The following is a 16,336-nucleotide window of genomic DNA, read 5'->3' as shown; positions in this document are numbered from 1 at the left end:
CTGAGGAGACTGTTGGTCTACCTCAAGGGTTTGTTGGGTGTTTCACTTAGGTCTCATCTTTTTGCTCGATGAGTCCTTGATGCTTCTGGTTGGCTCCGGTTGGGCCTTCTAGATTTTGATTTCTGTTATCCCACCCCTCATTTGTGGTACTGCTTTGGGACGTCCCGAGTTGTTATTAATCAACGAGGACTACGTCTGTCAATGAGCGACAGAGAAAAATGGATTTTTGTAAAATCTTACCATAAAATCCTTTTCTCTTAAGCTCATTGACAGATGTAGTACCCGCCCCTCTGTTTTTGAGTTGGGTTGGGTTAAATTCTCTAAACACTGCTTTGTGACATAACTGATTTGCTGTAGCAGGAAGTGAGAGGATATACCCTCTGGGACTGCCCCTAGGGTGTGGCCAGAACGTTTTCTTTCCTGTCTAGTCCTACTCCTGTAGAGGGCAGTATAACCCGAGTTGTTATTAATCAACGAGGACTACGTCTGTCAATGAGCTTAAGAGAAAAGGATTTTACGGTAAGATTTAAAAAAAATCAATTTTTATTTGTTACTATGGCAAACGGACTACATATGGGGTATTACATATCCCCTTTCGTGGACTTACGGACCTGCCGGGTTCCGTCAGATGAAGGGAGCTGCGATGCACTCCGGGGGCCCTCCCATTTTCCCCTTCCCCCCTGACGCGGGGATATGGGCGGGTCGGCCCGTTGTGCATCGACGCCACGAATCCCCTGCCGTACGTGTGACGTTATTGCCCCATCACGACGGCAGGTGTGTGTTCTGTTAGCGCACTATTACTAGGGGGGTTCCTCGCCGCCGCAGTCCTGGTCGGCTCTAGCCACCGGTGGCGCGGCGTCCTCTTCCCCTCTTAGGAGTGCTCCGTGACGTTGTGAGCCATTCGTGGCCATAGGTGGGCACTATCGGAGTACATTCCTCCAGCCTTTCTTTCACCCTTTTCTTATTTCCTTCTTCTACTTGGTGTCTTCACATCACTATGGGGTTCTTGGTTCTATCCCTCTTTAACTACCGGTGCTTCTGTCACCTGTATTACACTGTTCATCATCTCACAATTCCTGCACACGTGTTGTCTCTATCATCACCATCTACTTACATCTTTTATAACGGAGATCCTGTGTCTGGGTATGCGGTTTTCTATATGGTTATATTAATTTTGGTACCTCACCATTGAAACCCACAATTATATTATTTTTACATAGATTATCTGCATATGGCAGACCTTTATAGATACTTATCACATTTATCCTTCCTATCAGGACACACTTGCTTCTTTTGGGATGCCCTCTCGTGGTTCCTCGCCGGGCCGCTTATTGGTCTTCCTCAGCTCCTGGACAGACGTTATTCCCTGTTGGACCGTTGCCCACAATATTCCATGCTTACATGATCATCATGGCTGTGAGTACATTGGGTGGAGTTGGCTTGGACTGGGATTACATATATATCCCTGTTATCTCTAATAATTTTATATTATAAGGGGAATTCTTTACTCTCTTTGCAGTGACATGGGATGCATCCGCTCCTGAAGAAGTGGAATCCACTCCACGAAACGCGTAGAGCTTTTTATGATGCAATCCCTTCTGTATATTTATATGGTTATTTATTCATTTCAGGGTTTTGTATATGCCCGTTTTCAGCCAATGTCTCAACCATTTTAAGCCTTGCCAGCTATATGCGATTTTACAATCATGTTGTTTCAACTGTATTACTGTATACCATCACATGTATGTACCTATGCCAATTTTGTATATCTGTATGATTGATGACACACATCATTAAATTGCTTATATCGTTATCATATTGTGGACCCACCTTTATACCCATATCAGTCTTTTACATCCCAACCCTCTGTATGCACTTCATTTAAAGTCCCACTTGCTCCCCCCCCTTTTTATCCCATGTCCCCCAGCCTTCTGGGATGCTAGGCAATTAGCCGTTTGTATTATGTTACTATATTATGATTATGTTGTGGAATGTACATTATTTAGTTGACCCTATGTTACAATTTATGTCTATTGCCTATTATACCCCCCCTTTATTACTCTCCCCTCCCCCAATGCTTCTTTATGATTCAGGGATGGAGGCATATAGCCCTAGGGTGGCTATGCCTCATACAAAGTCCCAAAACGTTCTCCTATTTGTATTATATGTATAAAATTGTATAAAAATGTAAATATAAAATATAAAAATATAAAATTATATAAACCATCCTTAATCCAGTAAAAGAGAGGGGTCTTCTTAAAAATCTGTGATAAAACAGTTCAAATCAATGTCTATATTCAAGCCTTTCGGTTGGAGGGTCTGCATCAGATATATCCACTTAGTTTCGTTCCTGGATACATTTATTCTCTTATTGCTACCTCTCCAATCATTTTTTATTTTGTCAATTGCATAGAAAACCATGCCCGTGGGGTCTTGGGAATGATATTGCTTGAAATGTCGGGAAAAACTATGCTTATCAAACCCCTTCCGGATGTTTTGCACGTGTTCTCTAATGCGGACAAACAAGATTCTGGTGGTACGGCCTACATATTGTAACTTACATGGACATTCCACCACGTAAGTTACATGGGTGCTTGTGCATGTTATAGTGTCTTTAATTTCAAACATTTTTCCCGTGCTTTGTGCTATGAAGGATGTGGTTTTTCTTCTCTTTTCTTTAGATGTCCTACAGGGTAGGCATTTTCCGCACCTGAAGAAACCTTTGAGACTTGTTGGAAGGTTTATTTTCTTTGGAGGATCAATGACATTATGCACTAGCCGATTTCTCAGGCTAGGTGCCTTCCTGTAAATGAAAGTGGGTTTTGCAGGGAGAATATCTTTTAATGTGGTATCTGCTTTCAGAATAGGCCAGTGTTTCTTTATGATCTTTTCTAGTGCCTTGTGTTGTGTATTAAATCCTGTCAAGAAAGAAAATTCCGTATTTTTGCTTTTGTTTGTTCTGTTTGGTGAGTCACTTATTAGATCTTCTCTCCTCATATTTTCTACCGTCTTCTTGACGTTGATGAGTTCCCTCCGTTTGTATCCTTTCTCCACAAACCTGTCAATCAATATCTGGGCTTGTGTTTCAAAATCTGTTGGGTCACTACAATTTCTTTTGATCCTCATCAGCTGACCTTTAGGAATGTTCCCTAGCCACTTGGGATGATGGCAACTGTTCTTGGGGATATACCCATTCCTGTCGGTTTCCTTAAAATACGTCTTACTGGTTAGTTTTCCTTCTTTCTTGGATAATTCTAAATCCAGGAAGGCAATGTGCTCGAAATGAAAATCTCCAGAGAAAGTGATGCCATACACATTTGTGTTGATCTCATCGAAGAATTCTTGTAATGACTCCACATTGCCCTTCCAGACGATATTAATGTCGTCGATGTACCTACGGTAGTACTTCAGGTTATCCCTAGGTACACTGCCAACCTTGAGTGGAATAAATTCTGTGCATTCAAGGTTAGGAGAGTACCTTGACCAGTTCTTGCAACCCCTGGTCCCTGTGGGGAAATCCAACTTGAGGGACAGCAAGCAACTGCTAGCAGAAATCAAGGACTTGGATGTAGAGGAGGGTGACATCTTGGTAACTATTGATGTCAACTCCCTCTATACTAATATAAAGCAGCAAGATGGATTACAAGCAGTGGACTGGGCTCTACACACTCATACGGATATGAAGGAGGCACAAATTCGTTATATGTTGAAAGGACTAAAAACAGCAATGGAATCAAACTATTTTTGGTACAAGGGTAACTACTACGTACAAAAGAAAGGAGTAGCTTCTCTCCTCTCCCCTCTCCTCTCCCACACCTCTGCCCTCTACTCTCTCTCCGCTCTCCCACTTCTCTCTCCATGTCTCCTTCTCTACCCCCAACCCAACACCTCTTCCTCCCCTCAGGAGTTAGAGATCCTGCCTATAGTATTTACACTCTAGAATAGAGGCAAGGTGCTCACGGTGTTGTTAACCTACAGAATCCATAGTTGACATACCTGTGACTCCTATTACTGGCATTGTTTCGGTTACAAATGACTTTGCTGTATCTGCTGTAATTGTTGTTTTGACTTATGTACTGACATATGTTATGTTATGTTTGTATTCCTTTAAAATTTAATAAAAATTCTAATGGAAAAAAAAAAAAAGAAAGGAGTAGCTATGGGGGCTAAATATGCCCCCAGCGGGGCAAACATCTTCATGCAGAAGTGGGAAGAGGAGCAGGTGTTCAGCGTACCTAGGGATAACCTGAAGTACTACCGTAGGTACATCGACGACAGTATTATCGTCTGGAAGGGCAATGTGGAGTCATTACAAGAATTCTTCGATGAGATCAACACAAATGTGTATGGCATCACTTTCTCTGGAGATTTTCATTTCGAGCACATTGCCTTCCTGGATTTAGAATTATCCAAGAAAGAAGGAAAACTAACCACTAAGACGTATTTTAAGAAAACCGACAGGAATGGGTATATCCCCAAGAACAGTTGCCATCATCCCAAGTGGCTAGGGAACATTCCTAAAGGTCAACTGATGAGGATCAAAAGAAATTGTAGTGATCCAACAGATTTTGAAACACAAGCCCAGATATTGATTGACAGGTTTGTGGAGAAAGGATACAAACGGAGGGAACTCATCAACATCAAGAAGACGGTAGAAAATATGAGGAGAGAAGATCTAATAAGTGACTCACCAAACAGAACAAACAAAAGCAAAAATATGGAATTTGCTTTCTTGACAGGATTTAATACGCAACACAAGGCACTAGAAAAGATCATAAAGAAACACTGGCCTATTCTGAAAGCAGATACCACATTAAAAGATATTCTCCCTGCAAAACCCACTTTCATTTACAGGAAGGCACCTAGCCTGAGAAATCGGCTAGTGCATAATGTCATTGATCCTCCAAAGAAAATAAACCTTCCAACAAGTCTCAAAGGTTTCTTCAGGTGTGGAAAATGCCTACCCTGTAGGACATCAAAAGAAAAGAGAAGAAAAACCACATCCTTCATAGCACAAAGCACGGGAAAAACGTTTGAAATTAAAGACACTATAACATGCACAAGCACCCATGTAACTTACATGGTGGAATGTCCATGTAAGTTACAATATGTAGGCCGTACCACCAGACCCTTGTTTATCCGCATTAGAGAACACATGAAAAACATCTGGAAGGAGTTTGATAAGCATAGTCTTTCCCGACATTTCAAGCAATATCATTCCCAAGCATGGTTTTCTATGCCATTGACAAAATAAAAAATGATTGGAGAGGTAGCAATAAGAGAATAAATGTATCCAGGAACGAAACTAAGTGGATATATCTGATGCAGAACTTCCAACCGAAAGGCTTGAATATAGACATTGATTTGAACTGTTTTATCACAGATTTTTAAGAAGACCCCTCTCTTTTACTGGAATAAGGATGGCTTATACAATTTTATATTTTATATTTACATTTTTATACAATTTTATACATATAATTTATATTTATATGTATTTATTCAAGCTGCAAATGCGTTATCTTGCTCGTTTTTGTGACCTAAAGCTTTTTTTCCCTTTTTTCCTGAGGTCATACCCTTGGGCTTATATACCTTGGGCCCATATTGATATTTTTTGGTTCCAACCTAAGAAAGATTTTTTTCCTGGATTTCTTCCCTGGATGTTTTACCCCTGGACTTTTCTCCTTTTGTTTTTTCCCGGTTCCATTTTAGGTTTTTACCTGGACTTAGTCTCCCACTTTCAATTTTAGTCCAAGGAGGATATACTCCCCCTCCAACCACTTTTCTGTCTCTTTTCCTCTCCTTCTTCCCTCCCATTGTGCAGGCCCACCAGCGGACCATTACCCCTAGCCATGCAACAAGCAATGCATGGTCATCTTTTCCCCTCGGGGGGGCTCCCTGTTAGCCGAGAGCCCGGCACGGGTAAGACATCTCGAATGGGGACCATTATATATTTTTTGGCCCCCCAAACATCTGGAGAAATTAGCGTCTTCAGATTGGTAACACCTGGTTGCTATGTTACCGGGAACTCCATTTCTGAACCCCTAGTCAATTCTAAGGGGTACACGCACTACCCGTGCCTGGGGCGTTATCTGATATAGATTTCCCCGTATCTGAAGATTGGCCCACTGGGAGCCTCTATACAACTGAGGGTTAATATTAGAACAGTCATTGGCCTTAATAAATTTCTTATTTAGTGCATTGAACAGATTCAATTTAAGCCAAGCCTTATTTTAAGAAAAGCTTTTTCCCGCTTTTTATGACTTGAAGTCTATATATTATACTTCTTGCTTCCGCTGCATCAATGTACCGCTGTATTTTGGGCGGACATACAGCCAGGTCCATCTGCAGCAAGGGCGGAAGTGATATCAGCGCTAGCCCTGTGGAATTCGCCACAGTAAATATAGGCGGGGATGACCTCTAGCCACGTTTGAAGCCAGAGCGGATATGATGTCACCGCCAAAACCCGCGGGATTCCCCGCTGGAAGAATAGGCGGAAATGACGGCATCATAAGCGGAAACTACCGAACTACACGTGGATCTCGCGGAGGTTACCGCGAGATTACTGGGCATTCACCAGTATATAAGGGGACGCTGAGAGTCAGTCCGGAGAGCTATCTCTCCGAGCTACCATAGGACTGTTAGATAAAAAGTAATAACCGCGCTAATGGTACAGGAGAACAGCAGCAACTTCAAGTGTGACCACACCCCAAGCAATATTTCTATAAAAAGTCGCGCTAACTTGAATAATGGAAAATAAAGTCCATAAAGTCCATATGAATCAGGAACACAGTATCCAAATAGGCTCCCTATGGGTATACGCTTACCAGTGCTGGTAAATCAAAAGGCAGGTTCTCAGAAGCTAATCTCGTCTCTTTGATAGTAGACTGGAACCAATCTCTCGCGTAGACAGATAGAAATCAGATTGAGCCAAATAAAGCAAGAGAGTATGACAGGACCCCAGCCTTCACCAGTAGAATTTCCCTTTTACCCTAAGGGGATGGTAAATGAGCCTATAGGGATGGTGAGCTTCACGGAACCTGCAGTGGACTCCAGGGAAAGTGACTCCAATACGAGTAACTCCAATGAAACCAGGGTATTACCACCAAAAAGAAAAGACCTCCATAGTGTAAAACCATACGATTTATTGAAGAAAAAAAGAATAAAACTTACAGAAACGAGGAAATGGGGAGCATGTATAACAAGGCCGCCGGCCGGACGGTCTCCGCTCGTCCGCACTTCCTGGTCGCGATCAGATGACGTCAGTACGCCGTGTCCTTACGACGTTTCATCACAGATGACGTTTTCAAAGGTGCGGACGGCGTACTGACGCCATCTATTTAACCAGAAGGGATGGGGCAGGGCCACCGGAGATCAATGAGGACCGCTCCGCCATCTTGAATGTGGGAACGGAGCATTTAATTTATGGTAACACAATGATATCCGGGCACGGCCCGACATCCCTGATTGTACATAGCAAGCAAGGCAATTTGAACAGTCCCGCTCGCTACAGGTTACATAAATAATTGTCTAAAAAACATATCAGACATTGAGTACATTATTAAATTAAGAACACCAATTAATGGCAATTAAGAGGGATGCATGGTCTCCCTGCAAAGAACCAAGCAAAGTCTCGATTACACATTACATCTTTAATAAAAGCTAGTTATGCCAAAACAAAAAGAGAATAAAATCAGAAAATTAATGTATTGTCGATCCTAAAACGGTGTCATCTAAACCCAAAAGAATCGGGTCAAGCTCGACATTAACGATAGCAATATAATTGTAATGCCATCTAGTGGCAACAAAAGGAATTGCAATTTCTTTGCAGAGAGCCATGCTTAACATAGTGTAGTCAGTGAAGGCCACATTGTACTAAAGGATAAAAATTATATAAAAATTAGTATCCAAAAACAGTCCAAGGATAAACTAAGTAGATAAGTGCTAGTACACATCTTAACAGTAAACCCCTTTAAAGGTAACAATAAGACTGGGTGTAATTCTTATTTGTAAAATATATGAAAAATAGTTTTTTTGAAAACTTTTTTATACCAGGAAAACCAGAAAGGTAAAAAATAATAATAAAAATCATGAATTATCAATAAAAGCATTAACCTCAACGTCAACGTTGAGACCAAACGGCACATATGTTTTAGCACGGTGTATCCAAGTCATCTCTAACTTTGATATGCCCCTCACCAAGGGTTCCCCCCTCCAATGAGGTTCAAATTTGTCTATCCCCAAGAAAAGTGTATTCTTGGGGTTTTTCCCATGAACCAGGGCATAGTGTTTGGACACTGAATGCTTCGGGAACCCTTTGAGTATATTAGACACATGTTCATTTAATCTAACCTGCAGGGGTCTTTTAGTTCGCCCTATATATTGAAGCCCGCATGGGCACTGGAGGAGGTAAACTATACCAGTGGTCATGCAGGAAATAAACGGCTTGATAGCATGGACCCTATTAGTACTAGTAGCTGTAAATTGTTTGACTGATCTACATTTGTTGGAACTAAATGAACATACTCGACATCTATTACACTTGTAAAAGCCTGTCAGTTGGCTTAGGAAAGTAGGCTTAGGTGCAGGTGGTTCTAAGATATTGGGTGCTATCTTATCTCTTAAGGTAGGGGCCCCCTTGAAAACTATACGCGGTTTAGCTGGAAGGGAGGATCCCAAAACGGAATCATTACCCAGAATATGCCAGTGCCGTTTTATGATGTTTTTGACACTCATATGCTGACTTGAAAACGGAGTAACAAATGGCAGGTTATAGGAAGAATCATTTTGATCAGCTCTACTGACATTCCTTAATAATTGGTTTCTATCCATTTGACTAACTTCTGATAAAGTATCCTGAAGAAATTTTGCATCGTAACCTTTATCTAGAAATCGTTCAGTAAGGGTATGGGCCTGAGTCTGAAAAACTTGGAAATTGGAACAATTACGCCTAATGCGAAGATATTGACCCTTCGGAATCGCTTTCAACCAAGGTGCATAATGACAACTATCGACAGGAATATATGAATTCCTGTCGGTTGTCTTGAAATAGGTTGAAGTGGTAAACAGTCCATCCTTAATGCCTATAGTAAGATCTAGAAAATTAATGCTAGTCTGACTGCATTCATAGTTTAACTGTATACCACGGTTATTCAAATTAAGTTGGTTCAAAAAAGATATTAGGTCGTTATATTGGCCATCCCATAGGAGGAGCACGTCATCTATATACCTAGCCCAAAGCAATATCTGCGGCCTGCGATGGGCATAGATGACGTCCTCCTCCCATTGGGCCATAAATAAATTGGCCAGAGAAGGGGCGTATTTTGCCCCCATGGCCACACCAGTGACCTGGCGGTAAAATTGTCCACTGTACCAAAAATAGTTGTGGTGTGTAGCGAACTCCAACAATTCCATGATGAAAGATATTTGAATAGCCGGCAGTTCTGAATCTCTATTAAGGTACATATTTACCGCATTTAATCCCACATTGTGAGGAATAATTGTATAGAGGGATGACACGTCGGCTGTGACCAGCCAAAGGTGTTCAGTGGGGGTCAAGGATGACAAAAGGCCAATGACGTGTCTCGTGTCCTTAATGTACGCTGGTGTAGTCTGCACTATAGGTTGCAAATAAGCGTCAATGTACTTCCCCACCCGGGACGTCACAGAGTCAATGCCGCTGACTATGGGACGACCCGGGGGGGAAGTCAGACACTTATGCAATTTAGGGAGATAGTAGATAACCGGAGTGCGGGGGCACTTAGGAACCAGATATGCTCTTTCCTTTTTATTAATTATATTATGATCAAATCCCCTATCAACTATCTCCACTAAAGCTTTTTTATATGCAGATTTCGGGTCCTTAGAGAGAGGTACATATGTTTGGCTATCACCCAAAATACGTCCCATTTCTTTGTTGTAATCACAACGGTCAAGGACCACAATGCCACCCCCCTTGTCTGCTGGCCTAATAACCAGATCCTTGTTATCACACAGGGAATCTAGGCCTTTTTGTAGTTCAGCAGACAAGGAGGTTTTATGTGGCTTGATCTTATCCAAATCTCTGAGCAACACGTCCCTGAATACCCTAAGTGATGGAGCTAGGGATCCTGGCGGGTTGAATAGGGAAGCATTAGACAGGCCAGAGTGGTGAATCTCTGAGCTGACCATGCGATTCTCTTTGATGGGATTGCTCAATATATATCTCTTGACATTGAGTTTTCTTACGAATTTATGGATATCCATGTAGGTTTGGAACTTATCCAACCCCTTAGGAGGGGCATATTTGAGACCTTTATCTAAAATAAGTTTTTCAGATTCTGACAACGTTACTTTGCTTAGGTTGAAGACCCCTGCCCCTGCTATGTTTTTACTTTTTTTAGATTTGACGCGCCTGCCTCCTCTAACTCCTCTTGAGGTTCGGCAGGGCGCTTGGTTCCCTGTGTGGCCCTGGGAAAACCCCAACCTGGATAGCTTTGATTGTTAGGGTTTTGAGATGTAATATTTTCTGATGTTATCTCCCTGGACCGTTGGGAAGCATTCGAGTTTGAGGAAGCCTGAATATTGTTGGGGCTTTCATTATCCTTTAAAGGATAAAATCTATTCTCAATTGGGACATTGTAATGGTAATTGTCCTGTCTATTATCAGGTCTTCCCTGCCAGCGTTGGTCCCTATCCGGGCCTCTCATAGGTCCTGTAGGTGGATCATACCAATGTGTACTTGGTCTAGGGGGACTATGATCATACCTCCCATAGGCTGGACGTTGGTGGCCATAATCGGAACCCTGATCTCTCTGATAGTGATAAGGGGGTTCAGGGTAATTGTAAGGACCCCTTCTCCATTGTGGAGTGTTTGGGTAGCCCGGAGTATGCAAAAAATCCTCCTTACGATAATTTGGAACAGTTTGATGTTCTCTATTTCCCTGTTGCCAATTAGTATTATAACCTTGATTGTTATAGGAATTATTTGGCTTATGTTGATTGGCCGGTTGTTTACCTTTTTTGGGGTTTTGTCCCCTAAATGGGGATTTAAATGAAGGACGACGATTATTCTGATGTGGTCCCTTCTTTTGTGTTTTCTTGGTGTTGGTAATTGGTTGAGGAGTTGGTGTTGCTCCATTGATTAGAGCTGGGGTTACTTCCATAACCTCATCATCAGGATTTAATTCTGCCATTAAACGCTTCTGCCACTCAAAAACGCTACTGGACAGATAATCCTGAAGATCACGATTGAACTTTTTGCGCTTCTTAATCCTCTGATCCTTCTCTTCTTTTTCGAGGTTCTTTAAAAGATCAGAAGAAGAGGATTTATACTCTGCACTCTCCATATAGGGTGCCAGTTTCTCTTTGACCAGTTTTACCTCGTCATCGAGTCTGGAGAGTTTACCAGTTTTTCTCCCTGATAAAAAGCGCAAAAAATTCACCCCCGCCTCATTAAAGTACTTGTACCAATCTTCCAACTCCACCTCACCTTGTTGGGGACTGACCTCCCACCTCAGGCTCCTGGGAACCATAGTCTTTTTGATATAGGTGTCAAGAAAGGCTATGTCCCATTGTGTATGAATTTCAGATACAAGTAGGTTCTTCAATCTCATAAAGAGCCCACTCATATCAGTCTCTTCAGTTGAAAGGGCCTCAAAAACCCCATCTGTGTTTAAGGACCTAGAGGCCCGATACTCAAAGATGTCCATATCAAATTGGATCAACCAAAAGCTGCAGTTAAAGGTCAAAAAAGCAAAGATAGATAAAAAGTAATAACCGCGCTAATGGTACAGGAGAACAGCAGCAACTTCAAGTGTGACCACACCCCAAGCAATATTTCTATAAAAAGTCGCGCTAACTTGAATAATGGAAAATAAAGTCCATAAAGTCCATATAAATCAGGAACACAGTATCCAAATAGGCTACCTATGGGTATACGCTTACCAGAGCTGGTAAATCAAAAGGCAGGTTCTCAGAAGCTAATCTCGTCTCTTTGATAGTAGACTGGAACCAATCTCTCGCGTAGACAGATAGAAATCAGATTGAGCCAAATAAAGCAAGAGAGTATGACAGGACGCCAGCCTTCACCAGTAGAATTTGCCTCTTACCCTAAGGGGATGGTAAATGAGCCTATAGGGATGGTGAGCTTCACGGAACCTGCAGTGGACTCCAGGGCAAGTGACTCCAATACGAGTAACTCCAATGAAACCAGGGTATTACCACCAAAAAGAAAAGACCTCCATAGTGTAAAACCATACGATTTATTGAAGAAAAAAAGAATAAAACTTACAGAAACGAGGAAATGGGGAGCATGTATAACAAGGCCGCCGGCCGGACGGTCTCCGCTCGTCCGCACTTCCTGGTCGCGATCGGATGACGTCAGTACGCCGTGTCCTTACGACGTTTCGTCACAGATGACGTTTTCAAAGGTGCGGACGGCGTACTGACGCCATCTATTTAACCAGAAGGGATGGGGCAGGGCCACCGGAGATCAATGAGGACCGCTCCGCCATCTTGAATGTGGGAACGGAGCATCTAATTTATGGTAACACAATGATATCCGGGCACGGCCCGACATCCCTGATTGTACATAGCAAGCAAGACTGTGGTCCCGCTAAGCATCTTCACCTGTACCAACAGTAAGTACCCCTCAGGGGACCTGGATTTTTGAATCTATGTTATATTCACACTTAAGGGAGTCTTTTTTCCTTCTTGCCATTAGGACTTACTGGGTAAGCGCCACTGAGGCAACACCATTTAGCCTCAGGAATGACACGCCGCCAGTCCTAGTGGATACTGTGACTCCAGGGATGCTTTTGTTCCCATATTGAATGGTACCTTTTTACTTACTTTGGAACAACCACTAACACTAGATACATATCTATATACACAACAGTGTATACATACATATTGTCTCTTTATATTCATCTTAGGCAAGTATTGGTACCTATACCCTAAACTCTGGATATACTGTTAAAGTCTTCTGGCCACCATATTTATGAAGGTCGCTAGGATACTCTATACTTTCTGATAGAGCAGTGAGGTAAGACACCTTAAATATGATAAGTCCAGTATTGTCTATTTATCATCTTTATTCATAAGGGTTACAACAAACACTCATGGCTCCCAGGACTAACAATACAGTAAGCCCGGGAGATACACACATCGGAGGATAATCTTTTGGAATTTCTTTTCCTTTTTCTTCCCCCCTTTTATCAAAAAAAAACTCTTTTTTCAATTTCCATTTTTAAATGGCATATCATCACAGCAGGTGAATTGATTTGAACACTTTTTCTATATTGTATGAAAAATTATATATACATCATTCCAGGCTCCCTGATAGGTATTAAACATACTCACTATTTTCAGGTGAAGAATATTTTGTGACAAAACATACCCGACTCTAGCTCTCGACTTGTGGGAGAATCACTGTATCCCCTGAAGGGTAATTCTATGGGGTTCTAATCTTCGCAGGTATGTGACCTATACACAATTGGCATTTCATCTGGAAGTTTTCTCTTGTCTTTTTTTCTTTCTTTTTTTCTTTTTCTGTTTCTCCTTCTCAGCTCGGTTTCTAACTGTTGGGGGGTTCTTATTTCCCCACGGGGTGGTACTTCCTAAGAACAACAAGGGGGGTTGGTGTTATCCCTGGCAAACCAGCAGAGATTTCCATGGCAATTTGGGGCAATATGTTGTCGCAGCTGCAAAGCTACTTGTTTTAATGTATACGAATATTGTTAAAATGTATATCTGTTTGTCCTTTCTCGGGACTTATAATTTACATTTAATTATGCTTTTCAGGAATATATGCAGATTCCCTGAGGAAGATTTCTGTATTAGACAACGTTTTGAAACGCGTTGGATTCTGCTCTATACCTGTGATTGTATTGTATCATCTATGGTAGTCGCAATTTCTTGAATATATGCTTATGTAGACATGATGACTTTGCCAACATGCACTTTTCTCTAAATAAATTTCATGTTTTACTTAAATTTAACCTTTTCTATTGAGAGATTTATACCGTTACCTCTAAATTCCCACCAAACCTAGGGGGTTTCTTTTTGTTGTTATAACGGGATTATGGTAACACATTACCTCGAAACTATCTACATACACGTACAGGAGGATATAAGTTTCCATAATATTCATGAAGATTATGGTATTTCCAACGTTTTTAAGTATGCAACTCTCCACAAATATGTTTTTTATCTTGGAAATACATTCCCAGAGTTCCTTGGATTTTTAAGGATTTTTAGGATTTTTTTAAGATTTTTTAACATAAAATATTTTTTCCCGATTTTTCACCGATTTTTATCGTTATATGTATGGGCACTTTTTACCATAAGCACTATTTGCATGAGCTAAATGGGCCCTTCACCAATAAACATAAAGAATATTTTAATAGTCCACTGGATCACCTTTTGTCATTTGACATTTTTTTTTAGCACTTAGAGTATCGGGGTACACCCGATCGAATCGGGTACATCACTGTCCCGCACTAATATCGCACTATATTATTGTATTAAAAGTTTTTAAACAAGTTAATGAATGTAAGTCTTGGTCGTACTTTTATAAAATATAATAAACATGTATGTATTGTTTGTACGGCGAACACAGCAAGCAGGGAGTTCACATGATGAATAAAATCTGTTTAGGCTGTACAATATTGGTAATTTGCATGGTGGGTGTACAAAGATGTCCGCCGTGCTCGGATCCCAATAGGTGTACAAAGATGGCAGCAGTCCAGCCTATAAAAAGACCAGGAGTAGCGCTAGATGGCATGCTCCAGATGACGTCGTATGACGAAACGCGTAGGTCATGGTTTGTTTACGTCAATACGTCCCTTCCGGTAACGGTGGTTTGAGCCGGTAAGAACGCGGAAACAACTCGGCGAACACCGTATGCTGATAGTGAACTCCCTAAATGTGAGTGGATGCTAACTTGCTTTTATATAACCAACATATACTACGCAATGGAGGCTTCTCTTGTGTTTCAGTGACCGAAGAGTGGTTGAATCATCTGCCTTAAATGTGCGGTAAGCAGCGGTGCACTTGGTGGAGATCCACAAGCGCCATGTTCATTATTTAAAGGCACATAACCACTCACGTGGTTTAATGCAAATACCAGCACTCAGCGCTTTCTATGTATATTGTGGCATATGATATGGTACACTAAACACAGCTTATGCACTTTATTGATGTTTAAATCAGCACTAAGCACTTTGCATTTAAGTGGCAAACGCACTATATGCACTATATGCACTTTACTAAAGACGTATGGTTTTATATATTTTATCCTTCACCAATACGCACAGTACACATTTTTTATCTTTGAAATATCTTAAGAGTGATAGCGCCGACGCCAACAACCTTGCACTTTTTCACTCCAGAGGGACACCCTTCTTCAATGGAACCATAATCACATTTCCCTGGACAATCCGATCCAGCTGAGCCTGGTGCCCAGGGAGTCACTGATATGGGGGCTTCAGTCCCTGATGCTAACTCCAGGGCAGTCCCTCTTTTTTGATTTATTGGTCTATTGTTACCACGGATGTCAGTCTATCCAGGTGGGGAGGGGTTCTTGGTGAATTTTCTGTTCAGGGAGTCTGGTCCCTGAAAGTATCCAGGTTGGCCTCTTACTGTGCTGAAACTGAGAGCTATCAGGCTTGCCTGTTTCGCTGGACCGAACGTCTTTGGGATTGTCCAGTTCGCTTTCAAATGGACAATGCCACGGCCGTGGCTTATGTAAATTGCTGAGGGGGTACCATTAGTGCCCCTTGTAATGCTCCTGCGTTTTACGTATGATGTGGATTTTCAGCTGCAGAAATATTCCACTTCAGTAGTCATGTAGAGAAACGCTGAGACACCAATCCCAACTCTCAATGACTCATCATGTGTGGATGATCTCAATTCAGCAAGTAAATACACACACTCAATAAGATGTTTCCTAGAGTGACTTATGTATATAGTAACACAGTGATGATAGGCTGAAGAGACAGGTTGGGTAGAGATGGTAGATGACAGACACTTGAAAGGAAATGTTCTTGAAAGTAAGATAGTAGCAGATGGGATGCAGATAGGTTTAGCAATCATGTATGGTAGTAGATGACAGAGTAGCAGGTGGACATACAAGAGAGATCAACCCAGTGCAAGAACAGGTGGTAGTAGGCTCAAGAGCTAGCAATCTTAGATAATGCAGATGTAGTAATAGTCCTTAGTATGCAGAGCTAGATAGTGTAAGCTTTAGTATAAAGGTTATAGAGGTTTCCCCTGTGGGGTACTTATCACTAATAGCAATGTAGCAGAGGAGAGGTTCGGCAAGAGCGGATGATCCGGTAGCGGGATACAGGGATCAGCG

Source organism: Pelophylax lessonae (assembly GCF_965119305.1).
Source record: "Pelophylax lessonae genome assembly, chromosome: 13".
Lineage (NCBI taxonomy): Eukaryota > Metazoa > Chordata > Amphibia > Anura > Ranidae > Pelophylax > Pelophylax lessonae.
This window is presented reverse-complemented; position numbering follows the sequence as displayed.